General features: G+C 35.4%; 1 long non-coding RNA gene across 3 annotated transcripts in view; it reads right to left on the reverse strand.

Moving 5' to 3' along the window:
• LOC119539289 overlaps positions 1 to 21,735 on the reverse strand; it is a 134,026-nt gene that overhangs the window by 17,019 nt on the left and 95,272 nt on the right. For all 3 annotated transcript variants that reach the window (XR_005217829.1, XR_005217827.1, XR_005217828.1), the window contains one exon: positions 20,762 to 20,842. This is a non-coding gene — a long non-coding RNA (uncharacterized LOC119539289). The remainder of the gene's footprint in view (positions 1 to 20,761; positions 20,843 to 21,735) is intronic.

A 21,735-nucleotide genomic window follows, 5' to 3' on the forward strand; every position in this document is an offset into this window, starting at 1 on the left:
TGGGTTGGAAGCTAAAATTGTGCATTGAAAGAATAAACTCCCAGGTTTTGCTGCTGCTTCTCTGTGCACCAGGTGATCAGTAGCAAGGCTTTACGCTATGCTGCCTCTTGTATGTTAGGCAGGCATAGAACAAATGCGTGGTAAGAAAAGACCCCATTTTGTCATACATGCTTTGCCTGCCAGCAAGCTCTCCACATTGAAAACATGCAGAAGTTTTGAGATGCTTGGGCCCTCCAAAGCTTTAGACAAGCTATGTTTGGCCTCACTGCACCTGATGTGTCAGCCCCTTGTCCTTTATTTAGGTCTTACTATCTTTGGGTCAAATAACTCTTTCAGAATGAACTAAGACATGATCCATGTTTATGTAAATTTGCTATAAGATTGGACTTTTGGAAGATGAATTTGATATTATCAAGACAACCTTCAAAGCAGAATTATATCAAATGCCCTGTGTACTGTCTCCTCTGTATCCTGTTTAAAAGAATTTGTGATTTTTTTCTAAAGTAAACTTTAACACTCTTCCTATAAACCCAGAATTTCATTAAGGCCATTCTAGATTAGTAGAAATCTCTTTTTTTTTCTGGAGGGTCTTGATATTCTGAATAATTTAGGGATACATGTAAATGATTGAAACAAAATTATTATTCAACACCCTTTACCATATATATGAACCATCAAAAAATGATTTGGCTGAAAGTTTTATATCCCTTCCTGTATTACAACAATTTAGAGGCAGTGATCTTTAGCCTTGTCTTACCCTAGTCTTTGAACTTCTGGCAGTCTTTTCACTGATCCCATGGAATCTTTCAAAATTCTTTGCAATTCCACTAACGCTTTCTTTATAGACATTTGCTATTTTGATGGCTAATAAAAAACTCTCAAATTTATTTTGTTGTACTTTGGTAACCTTGACTGGCTCTGATACATGTTTTTCTCCCTGATACAGTAACATTTTAACATTTAAGTTGTTTTTACGTAATACATATGCATAATCATGCGCCATACTGTTCTGAATTCTAAGCATCAGGTAGAAAAATAAGCATATACTATTAAAAGAATCTGTGGGGGAAAGTAGTGAGTTAAATAAATACAGGTAGTATAATTTGAAAAGGCAAGCTAGTTTAGATTTTAAATGTATGATTACTGAGTGTTTTCTGATTATGATCAGTATCCAATTGCTTAAGACTAATCAAGTGGTTCTAAATATGACATTGTCCATCCGTTTTTATCTCTCCTGTGAAAAGAAATAGTCCCTTTCTTCAAGGATACTTGACCCATAATATAAGATGTACTTACATTAATTAAATCTTTTGATGTCATTAAGTTATTGACTTGGATTTTTTCTTTTGACAGATTTGAAATTATTTTTGAACTAACTATGGAAGTCACTCAACACAGATGAATTAAAGCCACTCAGAGGAAATTGCTTTTGAAAATTGTATAAGAAAAAGACAAAAAGATATAAAATATCTCCCAAGTCTAATAAGCATAAAAACAACTGCCACGATGTGAAGAATAGTTAGGCTAAGTAAAAGGCTAGAAGTCTTTTAGTCACCAAAGCATTTGGAATTAGGCTTTCCTGGGAAAGACAGCCAAACTGTTGGAGGTGGCAGCCTTTTTTCCGAGTCCAAAAAAGTGGAGTTCCATAGCATAGAGAAAGGTGAATATATGGTAATGAGTTGGAACCAAACAGCCTCACAGAAGAGAGAGAGAACTCAGATCACTCCAGTGAGAATGTATGGCCATTTGGGACTGTAAAAGAAAATATTAGGATTTTTAAATTGATAATAGAATGTAAAATAAAAGAAGACAGTAACTTTCAGGTGAGGTTTGTGATTAAATTCAGGACAGTCAAAAAGAGCAGAAAAGTTACATCCTGAAAAGACATTGTGTTAGAGACAGGAAATTAGTTCCTGGCTTAATGAAATGCCAAGAAATTCCAGATGACATAGTTTTAAAACATATTATATCCAACTGTTGGTCATAAGGAAATCAGGACATGGAAGATTCTGAAGTAACTTTAAGAATCTCTCTGCAGTAGAGGTAGGAATTATTTTGTCAGTAAAGTAATCAGAAAGGTTGTTTAGAGTATAAATAACCATGACATTTATAAAAATGCTTATATCACAAACCACCAGAAGTTTCAGAGCATCTGAAATTTATCACATTCAACAGTCTCCTCAAGTGTACTTTTCCAAAAAATGCCTTGAAATATCAGTTTTGTTATTCTTCAGTGATGGATATAAACCCCAGTAAAACACATTTACTGGCTTAATACCTTTGTGTACAACTTTTGTTTATAAAAGGAATGCTTACACATTTAACTCTGAATGAGTTTTTTTTTCCTTAAGAAAAAGTGCCCAAAGAAAAGAAATTAAATTATGTGTTAATATGACATGAAAATTAGAATTTGAAATGAATATTATGGGAATAAAATCTTCTCAGTTTTATATTTATAAATCACCTGGAATTATTATGTATGTTTTTGTACAAAAGACAGATCCAAGGAAAAACCAGACATTTTCCTGCCCTCTTTTCACTCCATATGCCCTTGTTTCTTTTTGCTTTGGCATACCCTGCACTGACACGTATGGTTATAATTCCAGTCTTGTGAATGACATTCAAAGTGACAATGTATGCTAGGAGATGTCCAAACTACACATATTTTCATTTCCTAGTTTATCATAACAGCAACTTTTTGAGTCATGGAGACTGAGGATACAGCAAAGTCAGTGAAAGATGAGGATATTGAATTTTCATTCCAGAATATCTTGTTTTTCAATAATAATAAATTCAAGATATGAAAAGAAAGTCACACACACATAAATGCTTATTTCTAGAGTCCACCTTTCATCCTTGGTAAAATGTGAACTCCCTAGATACAATGAGCCATGAAGATATTGAAATAAGAACTTTCCTGTGGCTTTTCAGAAGTATTGGCAGAAAGGTGTTCTAAAACCAAGAAGAGAATTGGTAAGAAAAACTAGGGGCTCAGTCTCACTTCCTTATTCTGGAAAGACTCTTTTCACCTTGAATGCTTCATAAGGGCATGTGTAAGAATCATTCAGTAGTACTTAATTTTCATTCAGGTCATAAAAAAATTGTGTATCACATATGTGTGTTCCAATCTGCTTCTATTGCAGGGAACAGAGAATTATAAAGTAGATTTTTATTTTGCTAAAATTTACAGTGGATCAGAAGATATTGTACCAATCAAGACTTTATTTAGTTTACAGATATCATCACCAATGTTCAAAGCAACTAAAATACAAAATTTGTGTGTATATATATATATTCATTTGTATATGACTATATGCTATATATTATATAAATATACATGTTATGTTAAATATATATGTTTATTCATCACACATGTCATTTTTGATTACTTGGTAAAATACCCCCTGATTGCTGTTTCAATAGGTTATCTATTGTGGTATTATAGATGGCAAATATATGAGAACACTCCTGTTATCTTCCTGAAGCAGGGGCTTATCTTTTCAAGGAGGGTGTACTCCTATATTTTTATACAACTCAATTATAATTAGCAAAAGTTCTCAATCATATTATATAATACCTAAGCTGTAGTTAGTGCTTTCTAATATGTCAGGTGCTGTGCATTTTCCACAGTTTACCTAGCATAATGTTTATAGCAAGTTTATGTGGCAGCCAAACTGTTACAACATATAGATGAAGAAGCTAAGATGACAAATTAAATAACTTATCACAATTACACAGTTAATTACTGGTAATGCCAGTAATAAAATCCAGGTGTGTCTGACCCAAAATGCAAGTTATAAACCATTTTCTTCTTACAATTTAGCTCATAGGATATTATATAAGTACTTATTTTTTCTTATTGAGTGTCGTTTTGGAGAAGAAACTCAAGCCAACATTTTATCCCACATTTTTATGACTCAACCTTGAATTATCAATTTAGGGTTTAATATAGTATATGTGGGAATGATATGGGTTAATTACCTGTCCAAAATACATTCACCTCTTCTTGCTAACTAGTAAAACATGATTCCATTAATGATGGTAATGTTCCTGGCTTAAAGAGATATATTTCCCAGCTTTCCATGTAGGTAGTGCAGGTCAAGTGAAACGATTCAAACAATGAGATGTAAGCAGTAGAAGTTACATGGACTTCTGGAATGGTTCTTTAAAGGGGAATTATTAATATTGCACACACTTTTTTTTTTTTAACCTTTTCTCTTTTCTTTTATTTAGCTTGAATCAAAGATATTTTGCCAAATCTTTGGCAGCGTTATGGAGACAAAGAGGATGAGGGTCTGCACATAAGGATGGCAGAGTTCAAAGTACTTGCATCTTAGCTCTTGGATTCTACTTTTTTTTTTTAATGAGAAATAACCAAACCCTAGTCTAACATATTTGAAATCAGTGATTCTGAGTGTCTCTTAACAGTAACTGCATGAAATTCTTACTTGATATGATATACTATATAAAATTAAACCATAGAAAAAATTAAATTTTTCTTAGGTAAATCTGATTCAAATTATTTAATTTAATTCTTAGGCTCTTAGAAGGAAACTGAAGTATGTGGCAAAGGTGTTCCTTACGTTATTACAGAAAATTTTCCCTATGGCTAAAGACTCATGTGATTTCAAAATTAAAATAAAGAAATTGGCATTACAAAGAGAATATATAATATGAAAATTAAACTGTTCCGATCACATGAATATTCCAATCTAAATTTTATTTTTGGTTTTCACTTGAAATTCCAATATAAAATTTATTTTTGCTTTTCAATTTAAATTTCATGGTACCAGGATAGAGGATATATTTTTAGAGAAGATCTTAAGCAATCCTCAAATCATATCCATGTGAGCAAATAAATATATAGTAAAAATTAAGATTGTTTATAAGAAGGAAGGAAGGAAGAGAGGGAGGAAGGACAAAAGAAAGAACAATTATGAACTAGTTCAATGTGCAAAAAGTAAAGTATATTTTTTCAATGGCAAAGATAAAGCCAGAACAGTAAATTGCTCAACTTTAATTCTAATAGTGCATTTTATATTATTTTTAGAAATAAAATGATCCTGACCTATTTCAACCATTACTATTTTCTCTAAAAAATATTCTATTTCTTGTAGCGAACAGAGCCAAGGTGACTTTTGTGTATTGAAATGAATTTTAAAAAGGGTACATGCAGTTTTACATTTGTTTTGTTTAGGATGAAAATAGTGAAAAGGAAAAAAAAAAGGTTTAGAAACAGTAGGAAAGGACTTACACAAGTAGGAAAAAATGTCAACTGAAACATTAATTCAAGAGAGCAAAATTTCTAAATCTGTTTTTCTTATAAGTAGTAATAAATAAATGCAGTGATGATTCTGTAACATGTATATGTGCTTTGAGGGTTTAGGAGGAATGGGGAGAGAAGGGAAATTAGCAAAAAAACAGAAGAATTGGAGATGTGAGTATCAACTATCCTTACATACACACATGGATGCAAGAGTGTATCATACTGCTCAGGGACTCAGTTCTGATTTTCCCTGTGGTCTGATGGCCTTTACACCTCATCAAAAAATTAAATGTTTATTGACAATGAAGTCTCAGAATGTAGCCCCCTTTGGGTATCCAATTACTTTCTTTGCTTACAGCCAGCTGCTGGGAGATGGGAATTGATTGACAGATGGATTCTGGAGTGTAATCCTCCAGGCCCAGGGAAGTGCCTCCAGATTGCAAATCTCAGTGTTGAGACTTGTTCCAAGACTCTTCCAAGGACACCCTGGAGGCGCCTAATTGAACCCCAAGGGACTGAGCTTAATTCATTTCTAACCATTGATGGCTCCCAGCCTGGAGAAACCTCCTCAAGCTCAGAAACAGTTTGGAGTTGAAAGAAGGAAAAGGAGCCAAACCAGGAGATCTAGGCTTCTACTGCATCAACATATCTGTTCTTGGTACACAGGAGCATCTTTAGGCTTTTGATAGTGGATAGTGTCTGTCTGGAGTGTCCTTCCTTCCCTCATTCTCCATTTCTCTGTAGAATTCTGTAAAACCTTTAAAGCCTAATTCTAAAGTTATGTTCCTGAGAAGTCTTTCCTAGGCTCCTACGTCATCTCTGAGTTTCAGATGGTTTTGTTGGGCTCCCCTAATGGCATATAATATTAGGTTTTTTATAGCAGGTATTTGGGTATGTATTTGTGGTTACTTAATGACAGGGAAAGTGAATTTTATACTATTATATCTTCCTTGTTGTTCCTATTGGGTTCTGAGTAGATTTTTTTTTGTATGAAGAAAAATACTTGGGCACAAGCTATCAAAGCTTCTATGCTTACTTCCTTCTAAACAAAATGGGAAAATAAGTAATGCCCCAGGGAAAGAATTACTGGGATAATCAAACATTAATGCATTTTGTAAAGCATCTAGTTTGAGACTCTATATAAAGAGTCTGTTAGTAAAACAATGCATTTGGGGATTGTGCTGGTTTGTATATATTATGTCCCCTAGAAAAAGCCATATTCTTTAATGCAATCTTGTGGGGGAAGACATATTAATATTGATTAAGTTGGAACCTTTGGATTAGGTTGTTTCCATGGAGATGTGACCCACCCAACTGTAGGCAGTAACTCTGATTAGATAATTTCCATGGAGACATGGCCCTGCCCATTCAGCATGAGCCTTGATTAGTTCACTGGAGCCCTATAAAAGCTCAGACAGAAGGAGGTCAATGCTAGCTGCAGCTGAGAGACACATTTTGAAGATGGCAGTTGGAAGCTGACACTGACATTTTGGAGAACGCCATTTTGAAGCACAACCTGGGAGCAAGCAGATGCCAGCCACGTGCCTTCTGAGCTAACAGAGGTTTTCCGGATGCCAGTAGCCTTTCTCCAGTGAAGGTACCCGATTGTTGATGTCTTACCTCAGACATTTTATGGCTTTAAGACTGTAACTCTGTAACCAAATAAACCCCCTTTATAAAAGCCAATCCATTTCTGGTGTTTTGCAAAATGGCAGCATTAGCAAACTGGAACAGGAATCATGCATAATATACCTTTTAACACTTCTGTGGACTTTTGTAAAATGAATGGAGTGAAGGCAGAAAAGAGGTTCTTGAGATTAGCTACCTGTCTTGTTGATCTCTATATTACCATTTACTGAGAGTTGTACAAATTCCTCCTGGGTCTGATTTACTGTTTCAGATGTCTAGAAAAACACAGTTATGTCAGGCTTATGGGAGCACACACAAGTATTTCCCAGTCCAGCTTCTTTGTAGCTTCTGGGAACAATTCTGAGAGTGAAATTAGCATATGACCAAATATTGGATGCCCAGAGAAGTTCCTGAATCAAGCTGATATATTTCTGTCTATTCATTAGGATTATGACCTGAAATTTGGTTTCTTGAGTTTATGACTATTATTTATGAAGGATGATAGATAATTACATTATGCTTCACTTCCTCCTTCTATGAAATTGATTACTTACCACTCAACAACAACAACAAAAAAATATGGTGAATTTTTTGGTTTGCTAAAGCTGCTGAAATGCAATGCACCAGAAATGAATTAGCTTTTACAATTTTCAATAAGTTACAATTTACAATTCTTAGGCCATGGAAATGTCCAAATTAAAGCATATAAACAAGAGTATACCTTCTCTGAAGAAAGGCTGCTGACATCTGGGGTTCCTCCCTCACATGGGCAAGCATGTGGTGACATCTGCTAGTCTTTCTCTCCTGGTTCTGGGCTCAATGGCTTTCTCTCTCAGCCTCTGTCAGTCCTTCTTTCTTCTCTGGGTGTTTCTCTCTCTCTGCTCTCTCTCCAAATGTCTCTGCCTTTTATCCTCTCACAAAGGACTCCAGTAAAAGATTAAGATCCACCTTGAATAGGCTAGGTCACATATCAGTTGAGACAACCTAATCAAAAGGTCCCACCTACAATAGGTTTGCACCCATAAGAATGGATTTAAAGAACATGACCTTTTCTGGGTAAATAACAGCACCAAACTACCACAGCAAATATTTCAACTCTCATCCAGTTATATGTAATGTGTTCTCAATAGGCAGGAATTGGGGAATGATCTTTAAGTACATACACCTATGGTGCTTTATAAAGATTGTTTTTATTCCTAGGGCAATATTTTAAATAGTGTGTGTATATGTATGTGTTTGTGTGTGTGTGTGTATGCATTTGGTGTTTTTGTTTATATACATTAATAAGGTCTCTTTCAGGAAAAGTTAAACTACATATATCCCCTTCACATTGAAACAAGCTTGTTTAACTCCCCCTTCCCCACTTAAGAGATGTGATCTGAATAAAATTCAGTGTTGTCTTTCATTGCCCATTTCCTTTAAAATTCATTTAGTAGGGAGTGTCTTATCTTGTTGTTCCAGTTTACTAATGCTGCCATTATGCAAAATACCACAAATGGATCGGCTTTTTTAAAGAGGAGTTATTAGGTCACAAATTTACAGTTCCAAGGCTATAAAAGTGTCCAAAACTAAGGTATCAAGAAGAGGATAACTTCACTGAAGAATGGCCAATGGCATCTGGAACACCTTTGTCAGCTGGGAAGGCATATTGCTGGCATCTGCTGGTCCTTTGCTCCTGGATTGCACTTCAAATTAGCTTTCTCCAAAAAGTTTCTGGGCTTGTCTATCTTAGCTTCTTTAGCTACTATGCATCTAAGTATCGGGGTCCTATCTTGGCTTCTCTGGAGCAAACTCTGGGGTAACATCTCCAAATGTCTCCAGGCATCTCAAAGCATCAGCAAGCATCTCTCCAAGAGTCTCTCTCAGCTGCTCTCAGGGCATTTTGTCTTCTCAGCTTCTCTGGAGCAAACTCTGGGCTAGTATCTCCAAACATCTCCAAGCATCTCAGAGCATCACCAATCATCAACAAGCATCTGGGTCTCTCCAAATGTCTGTCTCAGATGCTCTAAGCTCCTTCTGTCTGTGAGCTTTCTCATAGGACTCCAGTGATTTAATTAAGACCCATCCTGAATGGGCAGGGTCCACATCACCATGGAAGTAATTTAATTGAAAGTTTTCACCCTAATCAACAGACTAATAAATCTGCTCCCACAAGACTGCATTAAAGAACATGGCTTTTTCTGGGGGACATAATATGTTCAAACCAGACCAGTTACCCTTAGATTCAACCTTAGAAAAGTGACAGAGCTTCTCTATTCATTTTCTTACTATAAAGGAACTTTTAGGTTACTAATTCAGAGATTAGACTATCCACCCCAAGTAATCATCAGAATTCTGAACGTGATATAACATCATTTATCTCCCACCCACCACTCCTTTGCTTTGGAAGAAGGCAGCATTGTCCTTCTACTCTCTTTCCCCACTCAGTCATTTCTCCTTTTCTCCCAACTTGCTAGAAATGGATTTAGTCTCTGCTAAGATCTGACTTAGAGGAGAAGAGATGTGGGGGAAAGTACAATTTCCACATGACAGAAAATGGTGCCTCCAGTATTGGGACCATTTGGGTGTGCAGATGATTCAATGATTTTGTTTTTTTTTCTCTTATGGTGTTTTCTTAGAGATATCAGAGGCTTAGCTGGTTCCATTTTGCTAAGTCTGCTAGAATGCAAAATACCAGAAATGATTTGGCTTTTATAAAGGGGGTCTATTAGGCTACAAATATACAGTTCTAAGGCCATAAATGTGTCCAAACTAAGGCATCAATGGGAGGATACCTTGGTCCTTTGCTCCTGGGTTACATTGCTTTCAGCTTCTGATTCCAGTGGCTTTCTCCTTAAATGTCTGTGGACTCTCACTTAGCTTCTCTGAGGCAAACTTGGGGCTTCATCTCTTAGCTTAGCATCTCCAAACATCTGGGCCTGTGTTGGCTGTGGGCAATATCTCTGTAAGTGTCTCTGAGCTCACTTCAAGATGTCTCTGCCTTTTACCCTCTCACAGAGGATGCCAGTAAACTAATTAAGGCCCACCTTGAATGGGTGGGGTCACATCTCCATGGAAACAACCTAATCAAAAAATCCCCCCCCATAATAGGTCTGCTTCCAGGAGACTGAATTAACAGAGCAGTCTTTTTTGGGGTACGTAATGGATTCTAACCGGAATAGTGCCACATGGGTGATATCTCTCCACTGGCTTGTCCCAGCTGTTCAGTGACAGTTCCACACTATTACAGTGTTATCTTCTCTTTGAGCTTGTCCTATTGAGTCTTTGGAATCATGATAATGTTTCTATAATTAAAAACAAATTAAAGGAAAAGTACCAGTCTCTTCTGGGCCAGTCTGCAATGGGCATGGGTATGGTGGAAGCAGATAGAAAGGAATCTTACTGCAGAGGTAAAGAAAGAAAAATGAGTTGGGTTCATTGTGACATTGGCATATTGAAAGCTGAAAAATGAGAAGGTAGAAGTCTCTGTGGTCACTAGACTAGTGTTTGCCACTCAAAGAAGGAGAGGTGTGATTTTGAGGAGCATCACTTGGGTAGGGATGTTTTGGGAATTGGAGAGAACTGGCTTAGAAGCGTCAGCAAGACTAGCAACTTCTTTCAAAACTTTAGGGCAGATTAGGAAACTTAGTCAACTTTGTGTATACAGGGGAAATCTCCATGGAGGTAGGATTTAAAGGCATAAAGAAAGGGAAATTCTGGAAAATAAATTGTATCACAGGGCTGAGAAAGTCAGTTTCGGGACACTGCCAGAATAGTGAAACGCTGAGAAATTAGAAGGTAATTGAGAGTGTGAGAAATACGAAGTTTGCGTGGAGACTTGACTTATAAATGTGAGCAACCTGCAAAAGTTGAGATTGTCCTGAGGCAAAACTCAGGAATGATGGTCAAGAATGAAAAAGGAAATTATATATATACACACACACATACGCATAGTTATATAGTTATATAGTTACATAGTTATATAGTTATATACTTGTCTTACATATACATATGTTAAAGTTTCTACCATGTATGTGTGTTTGTGTCTGTGTATGTATGAACATGAAATATGGAAAGTATGAAGGAGGAAAATGCTGAAACTATGCTTAGCAGATAAACTTCAAAACTCTGTAACTGTGCAGTCCTGTCTCAGAGTGCAATTTTACAGCAGTTGGTATGACTAAGTAGTGGATTTCTGTAACCTTGGATTCTGCGAGTCTAGTTACACCCTAACAGAAGCTGACTTTAAAATAAACATGAGTTTACACATGCTGGAAAACACTGGCTAGAAACCCTCAAACATGTAACAGAATTCACAAATATTAGTTTATGTGAGTCATGTATGGCCAATTATAGTAGCGAGGAAGGAGTTAAAACAGTTGGTCTATCATCCTTTCTTCCCTGATTACCAGGAAATTCACTGCAGATAAAAGAACACAGTCTAATCTTTTTGTAACCATAATATGTCTACCTCTGGGTAACTGAACTAATGATATTTGTGAGGAAGACAGTCCTTATTTATGGAATGCTCTAAATAGTAAGTCTCTGGTTTAGGATCACACATGGTTAATACAGTTAGAATCTATAGGTTTATAAAGTATAGCTCTTTGGAGAATGTACAGGCGCTATATAATCTTTGGGTATAAAATGACAATGTTGCAAAAATTAAATACCTCACACCATATGATATGACTAACACATCTCAGTAGAGACCTCATTTTATAATCTGGGTCAGAGGACATGTGTCCTGTGGGAAAGAAGGATGTGTGGTGCCACATATGAAGTCTCAGACCTTTCCTTGTTTCACCTGTGATTCTTGAATTAGGCTTGATCCTGGGTAAGGTCTCAGTTTGGTAATCTAATTTGACAATCCAACATATTTCTTTCCTCTCAGATCCTGCTATGATCAGGATTGTTTTTTAGCCCCACAAATAAAAATCTTTTATTAAGAAGAATGAGATGATGGAAAAATATGGTGAGACTAAGGTACCGGGTGTTTCCTATTATTTAATATAAAGTAGTGAAAGATTGGAGGTGAATTACCATTGATAAGTCACATGACTGAAATACTGTTGAAGCAAATTGATATCAACTGGGGTTTACTGGCTAGGTAGATTAAAAGCAAGTGCTAGGCCAAAGGAAATGGAGCAAAAAATTATATACATCTGATGTGATTAGCACTTCACTTAAAATCTAGTCAACTGTCCAATATAAATCTAATATGAGCCACAAATACAAGTCACATTTGTAATCATAATACCAGAGTCACCTTAAAAAAGTAAAAAGAAAAAGGTGAAATTAATTTTAATGGTATAATTTATTCAATCAAATGTATTAAAAAATATCATTTCAACATGTAATCATTAAAATCATTAATTCATGTTATATATTTTTGTACTAAAATTCTGCAATCAAACTTGTATTTTCCACTTAAAGTATATTTGTTCTAACCACATTTCAAATGCTGAACAGACACACATGACCAATGGTAAATGCATTATATACAGCAGGAGTAACCTTTAAAGGAAAAAAAAAATAGAAAAATGAACCAAATTTCAAAATTCTTATACAGTAACCATTACTCATAATCCAAATACCAATTTCTTCTTAAATTAGAAATTTTAAGCAAATCAATGTTCCCAGAACCCCCCAAAATCCAGTCTAACCACACAAGAGAATTTAGCTGGTGTTAAGCTTTCCTAATAATTTTAAGGATATAAGCAACCAGGAGGCCAAACAAAGGAGGTAGAGAGCTGGCTCCACATGGCTCCCTGGGTCCTTGCTTTCCATACTGGACATGCCATAGAGTTAAAATTACAGTGTTATTCCCATTACTAATGACATTTCCCATGTATCATACCTTCCCAAAGACCAAGATGTTGAGTAGGGGCCATCCTTCAGTAAACTGGTATTTTAATTGGCTTATGGATATAATCTTATGCCACATATATAGTACAGGTATTTATAGACACTGGTGTCCCAAGCACAAGGTTATACACAGTGCACAAGACTAGGGAGCTCCAACCCCACCCTACATATTTGTATCTCTGTGTTGTGTCAATGCATTACATTATTTGTGTCTCTTCAGTCATCAAAAAGGCAATCTAGGCTCACCTATACAAATTAGCATTCCAGTTGCTATATACGATCTCTCCTGGTAGCAAAAGAAGCATAAGACACTTTCCAGTGATGGAAAATATTTGCATTACAGATTTCTCTACTACACCCATATCCTCTTTTTTCTAAGTTCTAGGAAGGGGCTAAGCTCTAGAGAAGATGGTGAAAGCTGCTAAAAGAAAGAAGTAGACTACAAACAGGCACACGAGTGAAAACCCCTCTGTTTTGCGCTGAGCAGAATAAGAAGAAAATTGAATGGGTGAAAATGATTTTATATAGACAGTGAACAATTAATTTCACTGTGGAATCAAAAGGTTCACTTGAAGACGTGAGGGATTCCCACTGTTACAGTTTTTGGGCTACGGAAAAATTTGAAGCACTTTATACTGCTGGCCTCATGCTGTTATATGGTTTGCTGTGTATTACCCTACACAGTGAACTTGAGTAGACAGATGGTTTGGCAAAAACAAAACAAAACAAAAAAAAAACAAAAACAAAAAAAACAAAAACAAAAAAAACAAAAAAACAAAAACGATAGGATCAAGAAGAAGATTCAGTTTTCATTCTATAGCCTGTGTGGTCTTGGAGTAAACTGAATTATTATCCTCTTATGTTCCATTTTAGAGGTCTCTGGGGTTAAAATATACATGCCATTGTTTTAAGTGAATATACATATTAGATCAAGGAGAAGAAAGAGAGAAAAAAGCACGTCAGGGAAGTTTGGACAAGACGTTTCCGAAACAAGACTCTGTTGAACTCCTTCCTTCACAGCTATATTCCTGGTGGAAATAGGCTGATTTTTAAGCCCTGTATGTTAAATAAAAGTGGGAAAACTTTTGCTTCTAGAGAGGTGAAAGCTGCTTCTTTCTTCCCTCCTTGGTTCTTTCCAAAGGTAGATCAGCTCAAGCATGAATGGTAATTATTGGGCCACAGTTACAGTGGAAATCAAACATTCCCCCTGTCTTTGGAATATCTCAGGTATCTTCCATTTGGCCAATAGGGAAGAAGTTCCTAGGCTGATGTTTACTGTTTGAGAAGAGAGCCCATCCTGGAGGAAGTACCCATCCTGGGTACAGATTTGACATGTTCTTTCCTCATGTCTTTTATCTTTGAATTACCTTTCTTACTTCTGGTGTGTCAATCTGGAGTAGAGTTCCAGGCCCCTCAGAGCACCCAGTTTATTTACATCCCAAGTTTAAGGCATGCCAATTTCTGCCTATTGTATTCAGAGCTGCTCTGGGTTTGTCTTATTCTAAAAATAGGGAGATTTTTGTCTCATACACCCTTTCTGCATGTCCCTTGTACATCTGTGGCAGAAGTATGCAAGTGGTTGGGGATTTTGGTTTTCAGGATTGTGACTCCCAGTCAAGTGTTATTTCATCCAGATTAACATCCATATTGTGCTTTATTGCCACAAATAACGCCATCCATTCAATTTGGCGGGGCTGCACAGGCTGTACCTCTCCTATAGTTTTGCAAACATTACATCATTTCATGAATATCTGAAAAAACCAGAGTGAGGGCCCCTTCTGTAAAACTTCTTTTTCTTGGTGGCAAAAAGGATTTATCAACCTAGATACACCTGTTTGGAATGAAGCCAGTATCCTTGATTTAAGCGTTCAGCATGTGCAGATGCTGCTAGGGGTCTCTCTTGCATCAATTATTATGGAAGCCATGCCTTAAAAAAAAGGAAAAAGACTTTTTGTCTCTTAAATCAACTTCAGTTGGTGGAGATAACACGGTTGTAAAACTTATCCTTTGAGTAAATAGAGCGTAAGAGACCATGAATTCTTTTTTATAAGAGCATGTCAGTTTTCTATAATAACTGTTTAAATCCCTAGATTCATCAGATGTGTAGAGTTAGCATTTGAAACTTATAGCAGTCAGTTCAACTGTAGTGTAGTACGTGGGAGACAGGAAAAAAAAAAGAACATTACCCAGTTTATTTCAACAAGAGTTTAAAGTCTATTGTGTTTTTTAAGACAGCGTTTCCTAATAATCCTGAGTCATCTGGAAAGGGAATAAGAGTGATTTAGAGCTGGGTAATTTTATAAAATACCAAAATGACTATTGGCAATAAGAGAGGAGACAGAGATTCAAATAATTTAGATCTTAATTTCTACTATTTAATACTAAAACATTCTTTGAACTCTTTAACCTATAATTCAATGGGATGCATAGTATCTCAAGAACTCTTTGGAACATTTTTCCTTTTATCCCCTTATTACCATAAATAAGTCAAGATGTAATCTTCCTTACTTTAGCCAATTTCATCTGTCTAATTGGATGAAGGTTATCAAAAGATGGAATCTCATCATCTCATCATCTAAAATTCAATCATTCAATCTTATACATACAAACTTACCTTTATCTCACCTAATTTATGGAAAAGTTAAAATATACTTAACTCAAAACTGATTTCGTGGTGATATCTATAAATATACACATATAAACACAGACACACAGACAGACACAGGCATATACACAACTAAAATAAAATTAAAACCAGACATAAAAATTTAAATATCCCTTAAAATGTGTATTTGGTTATTTAAGGCATGATTTTAATTTATGATGAGCTGAGTGATAAACATTCCATCAATATTTGGGTCCTACTATATTTGAGTCACCTTTTTAAGTACTGAAGGGTATAGCAATGAATATGGGAACCCAGGTGCTTGTGCTCATGGAACTTATGTTTCCGATTCTGGTGCAAAGCAGAAATGAATCAAATATCAGATATAATTCAAGTAGTGGGTGATCAATATTACATAGAAAAATAAAAGAGTAAGGGACAAGGGAGTGACACAAGATTGCTATTACAGATAGAATGGCCAGAAAACTCCTTTCTGATACAATGACTTCATTTGCACCATTCTTTGCCAAGGACTATGTGGTCTTGTAACAATAATTTTAAGACAAGAGTTTGTAATACAAGTTTATTATTTGCCTGATATTACACTCATACTCATACTTCAGGCTTCTTTGAATCTGCCCATATTGTTTCTTCTCTTTAGAATGTCTTCTTTTCCTGGGAAAATCTTATCCATCTGTAAGCTAATCTATCATCAGATAGCTTGCAAACAGAATCACTCATTCATTCATTCTGAGGTAGTGATTGGTTTACTTTTTCATTCATTCCTTCAAAATTCCATATCAAATACTCTATATATGCTAGCCATGGTGTTGAAGAGAGTGTTTAATATAATAGGCACAGACTCTGCTTTAGAAGGTTTTTGTATTTATACTGCACACTCTCTGCATTGTGTCGTGATATGTTGTTTACCTAACCCTCTCCCTGGGGGTGCTGTGAGAATCCAGGGCTTAGGGGCGAGACTCCATTGCTTATCTTTGTATCCCAGCACTGATCATTACATATCAGGCAATGGCTACTTATACATTTTCCAAATAAATACATAGTGGCTTTCCCAATCACATACATCTCCAAAATAACAGAGCAAGAAGCAAAGCTTAGATTCTCTAAATCCTACACTTTTTCTGCTGTGCTATATGGGCTCCAATAGAAGTTCATCAGAGGTAGTAATCATTCCATTAATCTACTTTTGATATAATAAATAGATACTTTTTTTAAAGTTCAGGTGATTCTGAATGCATACATTAAATTTACCAAAGACTTTCAAGTATTTAGCCCTAGTGTAAAATAGGCATACTAAGTAAGGAGCTTCCTTTATTTTCTTAGAGCACTGGGCTGATGAGCCTATAAATTAGGGGCAATTGTTACGGGTTCAATTGTTTTATTTGTTTCATATGCCAGAGGGAGAGCATAAACTCCTTTTATGGCCATGAAGGAGGCAAGAGATGATGGTGTGGGTGAATAAGCAAAGAACATTAATTATTCCTTGAAAAAAATTACTACCCCCCAAACACTCTACAATTCAAACAGAAGTCAATATGTGAGTGTTCCCATCTGAATATGGGAGGATGATAAGGATGAGGATAATGGAAATAGATAGTTTTAAAGTTTTTATTTGAATTAGGAACTACTATCCCCTTTGTTTAAAGGAAATGGTTAGCGGATGTTCCAGTTTGCAAATGCTGCCATTTTGCAAAACATCAGAAATGGATTGGCTTTTATAAAGGGGGTTTATTTGTGTTCTAGTATGCTAATGCTGCCAGAGTGCAAAACACCAGAAATGGATTGGCTTTTATAAAAGGGGGTTTATTTGGTTACACAGTTACAGTCTTAAGGCCAGAAAGTGTCCAAGGTAACACAACAATCAGGTACCTTCACAGGAGGATGGCCAATGGTGTCCGGAAAACCTGTGTTAGCTGGGAAAGCACGTGGCTGGTGTCTGTTCTGGAGTTCTGGTTTCAAAATGGCTTTCTCCCAGGATGTTCCTTTCTAGGCTTCAGCTTCTCTCCAAAATGTCACTCTCAGTTGCTCTTGGCGCATTTGTCCTCTCTTAGCTTTTCTGGAGCAAAAGTCTGCTTTCAAAAGTTGTCTCCAAAATGTGTTCGTAAGCTGAAGCTCCTCTCTCAGCTCCTATGTGTTCTTCAAAGTGTCCCTCTTGGCTGTAGCAAGCTCGATCCTTCTGTCCGAGCTTATATAGCACTCCAGTGAAGTAATGGAGGCCCATGCTGAATGGGTGGGGCCACACCTCCATGCAAATTATCTAATCAGAGCTGTCACCTACGGTTGGGTGGGGCACATCTCCATGGAAACACTCAAAAGAATTACAATCTAATCAACACTGATAGTCTGCCCACACAAGATTACATCAAAGATAATGGCATTTTGGAGGACATAATGCATTCAAACTGGCATAATCTGATTACAAAGTTACAGTCTTAAAGCCATAATGGTCTGAGGTAAGACATCAATAATCGGGTACCTCCACTGGAGAAAGGCTATTGGCATCTGGAAAACCTCTGTTTGCTCAGAAGGCACATGGCTGGCATCTGCTTGCTCCCAGGTTGTGTTTCAAAATGGCATTCTCCAAAATGTCAGCTTCCAATGGCTGTCTTCAAAATGCGTCTCTCAGCTGCAGCTAGCTATGAGCTCCTTTTGCCTGAGCTTTTACAGTGCTCCAGTGAACTAATCAAGGCCCATGCTGAATGGGTGGGGCCATGCCACCATGGAAATTATCTAATCAGAGTTATCACCTATGGTTGGGTGGGTCACATCTCCATGGAAACAACCCAGTCCAAAGGTTCCAACTTAGTCAGCACTAATACATCTGCCTTACAAGATTGCATCAAAGAATATGACTTTTTCTGGGGGACATGATACATACAAACTGGCACAGTAGATAACAAAGAGATTGAGTATTGCATCTGAACTACATTTAGATATAGTGTGATATTAGCTCTTGCTATTTTTGCTATTAGGTAACAAAAATTTCAAATATGTATCCAAGATGGCAGCAATCTTTATTTTTCCTGTTATCAAATTAAGATAGAAAGCTATGATGAAATTTTGTTTTTACCAAGCAGAACATTAATGATAGATGAACTCTGGAGAGACCAGAGATACTAATGCTAGTGGGAAAAACAAAAGCTTTCTGATACCAGAATTGTTTGGAAATTTACTAACATCAAAGATGAGTAAAAGCATTTTCTTTAAAAACTCTTAAGCTCTTATATTAAAATACACTGCAAATGTTTAGTTTACCATAAAATCACAATTCATGGTTCAGGGATAATTTTTATTTTTTCAGACTAGCATTGTTTTTCTGAGTATTGACCTACTTCATCTCAGGCATCAGGTACTACGTAAAAGAGATTTCATAGGAATATTTTCTCCTTCCAGTACAAAATCTCCAACCTTTCAACTTCACCTCTTCACTTTCCTAAACACTGATTTATTTCTCATTCTCCTGCTCTATGTTGGATTTGATGCATGATTTTGGTTCCCAAAGACTAGTTCTCTCTGGCTATATTGAGGCATTAGCTCTAGGAAAAGACTTAGATAATGGAGTAGCCCTTCCTCACACTTAGCACCTAGCTTCCTTTTCTCTAAGGGTGGCATTTAAAAGCCTTTGTCAGAAGAAAACATAGATATTTTTAACCTGCCTTTGTTTTTACTATCTATTAACTTGATAATATAAAGTTTTCATTAAGGAAATTAAAACATATAATCCCCAACATGTCACTCACTAGTGTGTGTGTCTAATGGGGATTATGAAGTTGGTAGAGATAAAATAGAAGGCAGAAAAAATAAAAGTAAACCAATACAGGTAGATTGGGGAAGTAATGCATCATAATCACTAATGTTATGGAAATGTATCTAGCACAGAGATAGGTCTTTAGTTTGCCCTAAATTCTTGTGGAATGAATTTTTTGAAAGTCCGACATCACAACTTCCTGTCTGGAGCTCTTTTGCATTTCATATTGATTTATTATTTTTATATGTTTTTGGTATATAGTCTGTGTTCAAATATCCAAATCTGGCACTTCACAGTTCTATGATCTTGGGCAAATTACATAACCTCTCAATGAAATGTGAACATTGAAAAATTAACCTCTTAAGGCTTTCTATAGAAACAAATGGAATAAGATAAATTCCTAAGAATAGTTGAAAAGTACTTGAAAGTATTTAATACTTATCATTTATTATTTTTAATTTATTGTACTCATCATTATAGTTATTATATTAGTGTTATGATGATGAGCATGATAATGACGTGATGTATTTTTAAGAAATTTTTCTTGACTACCCCATATAAATTGTATTGCTTCCAGTTCAATATGTATTGCAGACAGGTATAGTCTTTATAGTACTTGTCACTTCTCTGGTTCCTCTGTTAAATGTTTATTTTATAACATTCCCCATCTTATCTACTTTGTCATTAGTCTATCTTATTCATTCCTGAATACTTAGGACAGGCTCCCGATAAATTTCATTAAAAGATATTCCTAATTAATATCAATAGGGAATGTTTATACAGGATACCAAACGTTACTCAAAAAATTATATATTTTTCTCATTTTTTTAACTGAAAACTATCATATCCTATTATTAACCCTTTTCTATTTATGAGAACTTAGATATGTTCCCATTGCCTCACAATTGATATTTCAGAGGGCGGGAATGTGAACTCTTGGTACTCCCTGAAACTCCTTAAGTATTTTGTTATGGGTCTCCATGCACTGAGCTTAGGCTGGTTTCTTAATTATGATAACTGAAGTTATTTTCAAATGTTTAGACCATAACAAAAATAAAGAACCATACAAATAAACCAAAGAATATTTAACTTATATGTATATGGTTTCCTAGTGTTTATGCAGAATTAATACCCTTTGGTATTCTGCCCAAGAATAAGTTTGCAAGAAGCAAGTGTCTAAAAACAATATTCTTCAGGTTTGGTACTTGTCATTAATGACATGATAAGAGAAAAGAAAAAAGTTGAAAATGAAAGATTGACATCAAAACACGGTAGTTTTGTTATAGAGGCAATTTTGTGTTATTTGTAATTGAACGATGTTTGGGATTAATTAAATTAACTTTAAGCTGCCCAGACTTAGATTCTAAGCATGGTTGAGTAACTCATTCCTTTCTCAGGCTTAGTTTGGTTATTTAATCATTGCTAAAGAGTTTGTAATGGCTTCAGGACATCTTAAGAAAGTGTTCTGATTCCCTTCATTTCTATATCCAAATTTTGTAAAATGAGTAACTGATATATGATAAAACATTTAGGTGAATCAACTATCTTTGGAAACTTAAATCCATTTGAACTAGTTCCTCTCATATCTTTGAACAATTTCCTTGAATGTCTTTGAAACTACAACAAAAGATCATATAAAACTTACATTTAAATGATGGAATAGTCCTGTGACTGCTCCTGTTCTTTGCTAAATTCTCTTTGTAGTATATACGGCTGATAAACAGAGCTAGAAAGAGAGAGAGATTAATTAAAAAAGAGTGAACTTTCAAGACTTACATTCATTTATTTTTTCATCAAGTTCCTTACTATTTAAGGATTAAATTAAAGCATTCTTCAGGATTTTTAGATTTTAAGTCCCAACATGTTAAATAACTACCTTACTTGTATTCTCTATGTATATATCTATCTCCATCAGAGTCATCTTAGAAAGAATAAAACATTTTGTCTTTTGGCATATGTTAATCCATTTTAGATTTTATCTTTACCTACTAAGTGGGCAAGGCAAATATCAAACTAAAATTGGCAATCTCTAAAGAGTATAAATACCTTGTATTGTTAGAAATTTTTTTTCTATGATTTTTCTTTTCCAGAACTTTTTATCACATTTTGAAGGAAGGGTAGGATTAGTCTATCTATTTATTTAACTATCCCTCATCTATCTGTGAGAGAGAATACTAGGTAAGTTTATTGACTGCTGCCTAGAATAAATCATCTGTTAATAAATAAAATATTCAGAAACCTGCAGCATAATAATGGTTTCTAGCTATACAAGAGCTTATAGAAACATCAATAACAAAAACAAGAATGAAAAAAGAAAAAAAAATACAACTAGAGACCGCGAATTGAGAAAACATGAATTTTAATAAAAGTGGAAATTATGATAGCATTAATAACATAGTATAATGCTAGTTTCATATTTATTTCATGAATTATTTTTACTCAGTTCATTGGGAAATATAAATCAAATAATCAATAATTTGAACTAGTATAATTAGGGCCTTTCAAGGAACCATAGAAGAGCATGGTTAGGTCTGATTTCTGTGCTATAGCCTTGATTTTCTTATAATAATTCACTTAAAAAATTAACAAAAAAGAAAAAGAAATTAGCAGAATTCATTT

This window comes from Choloepus didactylus, chromosome 7 (genome assembly GCF_015220235.1).
Source record: "Choloepus didactylus isolate mChoDid1 chromosome 7, mChoDid1.pri, whole genome shotgun sequence".
Taxonomy (NCBI): domain Eukaryota; kingdom Metazoa; phylum Chordata; class Mammalia; order Pilosa; family Megalonychidae; genus Choloepus; species Choloepus didactylus.